The sequence below is a fragment of the Cetorhinus maximus genome, chromosome 10 (genome assembly GCF_964194155.1).
Source record: "Cetorhinus maximus chromosome 10, sCetMax3.hap1.1, whole genome shotgun sequence".
Classification (NCBI taxonomy): Eukaryota; Metazoa; Chordata; class Chondrichthyes; order Lamniformes; family Cetorhinidae; genus Cetorhinus; species Cetorhinus maximus.
This window is the reverse complement of record NC_135888.1, coordinates 36,178,941-36,186,086: the sequence shown is the minus strand read 5'-3', so window position 1 is coordinate 36,186,086 and position 7,146 is coordinate 36,178,941. Positions and strand designations below refer to the sequence as shown.

Genomic DNA, 7,146 nt, shown 5'->3' with positions numbered 1-7,146 from the left:
AAAGTTCCAACTCTAGCTCCTTATTGTCAAGCACAATGCTATTCTCATTTAGTATCATTTACTATAAGCTTTATTTGAATCATAATAGCATTGTGACTTCAGATTTCTTTTATATGATTTAAAAAAAAAATTGTAATAGAGAGCTTATATGTTGGAAAGAAATCTGTAAAGACTAGACAAATGGGTTGTCAGGTACATCCCAGTCCAGTTAGAATACAGGACTCTGCTGTGGAATCAGTCTGCATTGTATAAGAGAGGACCAAAAGAGAGAGCTTTGGGCTTTCCTCATTTTTTATTCCAGAAATGTTAAATAAAAGTATTGCATCGGGCACAGAATATGCCACATCTCTGCACATGCATGCACACATACACCCATGCACACACGCACAAACACATTTGGTTAAAATGGCATCAGTTTTAAATATCACAAATCAATAATAATGTTGGTTGATATATTATTCAACGAGCCTGCTATATTTTTGTTTTGACATGCAACACAATAAAGTAGAAAGCTGCATGTTCCAGACTGAAATCCCATATTCTTGGTTTGGTCCCTATGGAGGAAGGAAAGGAGCAAGAATGTGAAGAGCCTATTCTAGTCACATGTCTTATAGAGTTCTTTTTTAAATCAATACTTTATGAATGCAATACCTTACTAAAGATATCTTCGAATATTTATATTTAATTTATTTTATACTAAATGCATGTTAGATAAATATGACTCTGGGAAAGAATGATAAAATCTAACTATTCACATTCACACCTAAGCAAAGGACCAAGCCCATATACAACACCCACCAACACAGGAACACAAATTAAATAGGAATTTTGAGCATGATAAAAAGCTTGGGTTTTAGTAGCCTTAGCATGTAGGAGAAAGGAGTAAATGAAGGATCGAACTTTGAGATCAGATGCAATAAGTAGATTTTTGCATGCTTTGGAAGCTGCAGTGGCTTAGTGATTCTGTGGATGATGAACTGTCACTATCACAACGTAAGTTTGGAGAAATGTGAGTTGTGAAGTTTTTGTATTTTGTGCAAAGGATAACATGAAATACATTGTGTTAGTCTTGCACAAGTGACAATAAATGAATAAAAAGTAAAGGAAGGTGCAGACAACTTTCCATTGGAAATAATGAAAATAATTGCACTTCATGTGGAGATATTAATCATTCTTCTTATTGTACTTGGCGTCTCCAGCACAAACTCAATATTCTTAATACCAAATCCAACCTCACCCAGCTACAATCTTGGGTGAGACAAGACCATTGACAACTTTGGTATTGTCTGATTCTGTGCCTTCATGGCTATTGATTGATTCAAGATCAATATTTTTTCACTCTGTTCCGAACACAAGCGTAGTTAATCTTTCAGTCCATATATCTTCACTTGTAAAGGCAGTAGTGCAATGGGAGAATTAGCTATCATAATTCAGGCTAGGCGCTAAATTATAAGAGTAGTCCAATTACAATTTGAAGAGGTGGGATATTTTCTGTAATTTATCTTTTAGATCAGTGTTATACATGGACAGAGGGCTATTCAGATTCTTTCGGCTAATCCATTTTTTTCAAAGTTGCAGGCCTCAAACGTTCACTGAGCAGAATTTTCCCTCATCGGGGGGAAGTTTAGGAGTGGGCATGTGGAGGTGCACCTCCGATCGCTGCCCCCGATCAGGGGTGCGCCACCATTTTACGTGGGCAGGCCAATTAAGTCTCGCCAAGTGTGACATCTGCCAGGAAGCGCTATGCGCTCCCTGTGCGGGCGGGGGTAATTCCCTGAGCTGAGAGTGCACTCTTGCACACATGTGCATGAAAGAGCGCACTCATCACCCTGAGGATAAGTGCTGCCTGTTGGAGATCGGCTCCACAATAAAAAAGTCTTAAAAATAGAAAAAAAAAATTCACTGATATGTCCCCTCATGTGACACTGTCACATGAGTTGGGACATGTCCATCACTTTCAAATACACCTTTATTGCAATTTTTAAAACCTACATGAAACCTCATCTTGCCCGTGGATGAGGTTTCATGCTTTTTCTAATGCCCACCAGGGCTCCAGGCCTGCCCGCCAACTTCAAGGTTGGACAGGCAGGTCCACTAATTACTTTAATGACTTTATCAATGGCCTCAATTGGCCATTGACAGGTTGACAGGTGCACAGCTGATTCTGCTAAGCCCCGCCTACCTGAAAATTTAAATGAGGCGGGGTGACGTCGGGAGTTCCGCCCGACGTCATCCCGCGTTACTTTATGCATCGGCGAGCAGGCCCCACCCCCCGCTTGCCGACCAGGAAATCCTGGCCACTGTGTCTCTCTCCATAGATGCTGTCAGGCCTGCTGAGTATTTCCAGTACTTCCTGTTTCATATCTTATAAATTAAGAACTTATTCTTCAACATTTTATGCTGTACTTTTTACAGAGTAGAATACTAAAGCTGCTTTTATAATGCTATTTGTTCAGGTTGGATTGTGGAAGAGTTCTATGATGGAGCTAATTCCCTGCACACTATATCCAGCTCTCTATTCTAATCTTCGAATGATACACCTGGGGGTGAATTTTAATCCCTGAAAACAAGTGGAATGGAATCAGGTGAAATGTTAAAATTTTTTAAATCTCAAACCCAACCCACTCACTTCCAGGCTAAATGGAATTGGGACCAGGAGTGGGCAGCCAATTTGCTGTCAGGATGATGATTGTCAGTTTAAATATCTTGCTGAGACTGGCAATCTCAGATTTGACCTGGTTTGTAAGTTTACACTTGCCTGACTGGGTTTTCCAAGAGGCCTCAGGAAGCCTGACAGCTGAAGGGTGGCGAGGACTTTACAACACTCTGTCTGTAAATCAGGAGAGCAGGAATGCTTCTATGTGCCTGCAACAACCCCCACCCCAATCCCCCCCTGATAATCTCGCCCTTTTGCCTTCGATCAAAGCGATCGTGCATTCAGAAAGGGAGCAAGGGTGTGTGGCTGGGAAGCCTAAGGTTTTTGTGTGCAACCTGGAATTTCCTTTTCATTTGATTTATTCCGACATAGGAAAGAGAATATAGAGGCAGAATATCGTAATGAATTGCCTGGTATTGGATGACCGAATGCACTTGTCTCCAAGCCGCCTCCACACCTCCGCTGCCGCTACACAAAGCTGCAGAGCCCCACCAGGCCGTCCTTGTTGAACATGCTAGGCTGACTACACCTCCACCGGCTCCTCCTGGTCACAGAGGGAAGGGGGAAACCCTTTATCTGTTTAGGCCAACGGCCTTAGTTGTTTCTCCTGCTGTCTTCACCTAATGGAAAAGCCTCCATTATTTCCCGATCAGGCCATCCAGTTAAAATTGCATTTAGCTCCTGACAATGTCGGCAGGACCCAAACACATACGTAAAGATGCCGCAAGTTTTGGGCAGATATCTTCACCATGTGCTTAGTAGAGCGCCTTAACATTCACAACAATGAATTGCTGGTGGTTTTCCAGTAGGCAAGTAATCTGGGCAATTTCAGCCAGGCCCATTTCTGCTGGGCAAAGAGTTAAAATTACATCCTATAGTCTATACTTGTCAGCAATAATGTAAAAGCAGATGATTAAACAGATTTGAACTTGGTATGCATTTATTTAGCAACAAAAAAAGTTGAATATTTAATATTTTCAATTTCTGGGCCTTCCCAGTAGGAGACAAGATGAGAATTGAATTTAGTGACAAGGGAGTTTAGAAACTAATGCAACTGATAAATGTTAAAAGGGAGTGTGACGAGACCTGAAAAAACAGATGTGGACTGGTTTGTGATAGATTATTTCTGAAACCAGACAGTAATATGATCAGTACTAGTCGTGCTGTCTCTCCTTCTGGAGCACTTCACTGTAACTGTGTCACTTTGGCACAATCCCACCCCTGCTATATTTCCTTAATTTAATAACTCATAACTATATATTCTGATTTATCCATGCTTCTGCATAAAGCTGTCCTTCAGAGGGGGGAGAGGAGGAGACAGAAAGAAGTTAATTCAAGCAACATTGTGCAATTTAGGTTGTTTGTGCAGTAGCTACATTCATAAAATAAATAACACACTAATTTTTTTTTGGCTTGTGCATCATTGAAGACCTTTAGAGAGAAATTTTCTTGGTTATTATGTGTTAGTATAATGTCATGATTTCTTAAGAAAACTTAGTAATTTTTTCTGCAATATTTCCAATGACATTAACATAAAGTCTGCCCGATCCCTATGTGCCATTTGAGATTCCAGTGCCATTTGAGAATAATGCAGCATATTAATTGTAGTGACCAAACATTACTGAACTCAAGTGTGTCAACCGTTGAGCATCCATCAACACCCAGTTAGACTGTTAGCTTCATCAAAGAGACACATTATCATCTGCAAATTGTACATTTGGGATGGGACAGACAGTCCCTATAAAATCAAAAGAAACTGGCCATCAGTTTAAGTTTGTCATGAAGCCATCAAGGGAATGGCGATTGAACCCTCATTAATTTATTTTATTTGCACTACTAACAGTCAGCAGAGAAAACAATTTTCATCCTTGTTCATTGGTAGCCTGCCAGAGGTGAGGGAATAGTGTTTAAAAAAAAACATGTTAATGCTCTGCTTGGCACAGCCTAGAATTCGTAATCCCCCTCATGTCCTAAGGTGTAGCATTGACTTTTTAATGCTTTTATGGGCTTGTCCTACTTATAAAGGCTCAGGTTCCTAATTTCAGGCTTAATTGGACAAAACAGCTTTTGATACAATTGTATCAATCAAAGCAGATGATGACCAAATTAAAATGACAAAACATTAGCTGAAGACCTATACCGTTCAACTACATCGGTGTTTCAAAGGGCGAATGGCCTGTTATTTCAAACCCTGATCCGATTAGCCCTGTAAAATTGGATTCTCAACTATCCTTTTTGAGGGTGGTAAGATCTGAAGAGAAGGGTAGGGCATGTGGTTTGCTAATATGTTCTAGTTTCTATGGTGAATTGAGATGTCACTCAACGTTATTGTTAGGGAAGTAAACAGTTAACTCACAAGGAGCCCAATTGCTAATTATCAGTTAACAACCTAAGTACCCATTTGGATGTATAAAAGGGAAAACATCCCTCATTATTTTAAAACTTCCTTGTTTTATTAATTTAGTTTGATTGGTTTATTCAAAAAGAATAAAAGGGACAACAGGTAAGGTAAATTCTCTTTGTAGAGTTTTATGCACTAAAATTAAAACTCCGTTTGAAGAAGCCAGTCTTGGTTTCAGTCTTTATTGCCAAACAACTATTAGAACTTAACAGTGGTAGCAGAGGATAGTTGCTGCTTGTAAGTAAAAGATTGGAAACTAAGCTTTCCTCAGTTAGATTATTGACCGATGTTTTCTAAGAGAGTGAACCCTATGAGCAATGGAAGAATGAAGCGACTATGTGAAAACTGGCTACGTCCTTGCAAAGAAAAAACAAGGAATGGCCTTGGCACTTTCGTTACCATACAAAACAAAATAAGGTGCTAAGTATTTTCGGAGTTGGAGCCTGAGCACTTGGACATGGATGAAGGTTTGGAAACATTATTAGACTTTACAGATAAGATCTACCAGAACTTATTAAGCACTTAAAAAGCGTAGTCAGATTTTGACAAATTTAGAAAGTTGGAGGATAGTTCCATAGAAGATTACATATTGGAATTCAGTAGACTACATGCAAGATTGGGGAATTTCTAAAGGGAATTTTTGCAATCAGTGCTGGCATTTAAGTTTCTAGACTGTGCCAGAGTATGGAATATGGACAGGCTTCTAGCTCTGACAGGAGTTAAATTTGCAAAAGGACACACACTACTAGAACAGATGTCAGAAGTTCTTAAAAAAAATCCTCAGGAAAACATTCCTTTCTGGAAGCATTCATGGTGCAAATGGGTAATTCAACTAAGACAGAAAATGGAGGATACAATGTTAATGGGATGGCGAGATTGTCTAGAAACAGGACGCAGGCATCAGTATGAAAGAAGATTTGTAACTAGAAGCAATGAGATCAGAAACACAGGGGAAAAGAAGTAGGGAATTACAACAAAAGAATGAACCCCAGAAATGCCCAGGGTATGGTCAATCAGTATTTTACATGCGATTCATTGCATAATGGTATTTTGAACTGTCCTAAACAACATAATAAAATGTTCGAAATTCAACATGAGACAGAAGACTCAGGAGAAGATGATGGAGATATTGACCAAGGAGAGGGCATTGTATTAGTTACAAGAAGTTTCGGCCCAATGGTGAATGTCTTGGTTGTAGAGTTCTTCAACTGTGCGGTGCTAGATGGTGGATGCACATCTATAGTCTGTGGAATAGACTGGTTAAAATGCTGCCTGGACTCCTCAAAAGACAAGGATCAGAATAAGGTTAAAGTATTTGAGAGTTCCACCAGTTTTAGATTTGGAGATGATAATGCCCTGAAATCTTTAAAAAGGGCAGTGATTCCCTGTAAGATAGCTGGAGTCAATTATTTCATCAGCATGGGCATAGTGTCTAGCGAAATACCATTACTGTTGAGCAGACTATCGAGGAAGAAAATGCAAATGAAGCTGGACATGGAAAATGACAAGGCCATTGCATTTGGAAAACTTGTGGGTTTACAACTTATGCAATCTGGACACTATTGTATTCCTTTAATGAAACCTAACTTTTCTACTAAGGAGATTGAAGAAGTGTTCTTAGTGTTAGGGGATAGGAATTTAGAAGTCAAAAAGCTAATTGTGTTAAAACTGCATCAGCTGTTTGCCCACCCTTCTTCACAGGTTAAAAATTTTGCTAAGACATGCAGGAATAATAAGGGATGGAGAGTACACTAAACTTAATAGAGGAGATAAGCGATAGATGTGATATATGTGAGAAAGGACTCCGTCACACCAACAACAAATCTACCCTTAGCGAGGGATTTCGATGAAGTTGTGGCGATGGATTTAAAGCTGTGGGTAAATAAAAGAACATTTTAATTTTACATTTCATAGATTTTACAACACAGTGTAGCCAGTCGACAACCATAAACAGTAAAAAAAAATTGTGGATCAGGTAATGGAAAAGTGGATAGTGACCAGACTGGGACCACCAGCAAAATTCCTCACTGATAATGATGGGGGTGGGGGGGGGGGGGGGGGGTGGAGTTTGCTAACGATGAGTTTTGGG

The 7,146-nt window shown here is 39.6% G+C and overlaps 1 long non-coding RNA gene across 1 annotated transcript in view; it reads right to left on the bottom strand.

Moving 5' to 3' along the window:
• Positions 1-347: 347 nt before the first annotated feature.
• LOC144685221 (uncharacterized) overlaps positions 348-7,146 on the bottom strand; it is a 137,353-nt gene continuing 130,554 nt past the window's right edge. The window contains exon 3 of the long non-coding RNA XR_013577675.1: positions 348-554. This is a non-coding gene — a long non-coding RNA (uncharacterized LOC144685221). The remainder of the gene's footprint in view (positions 555-7,146) is intronic.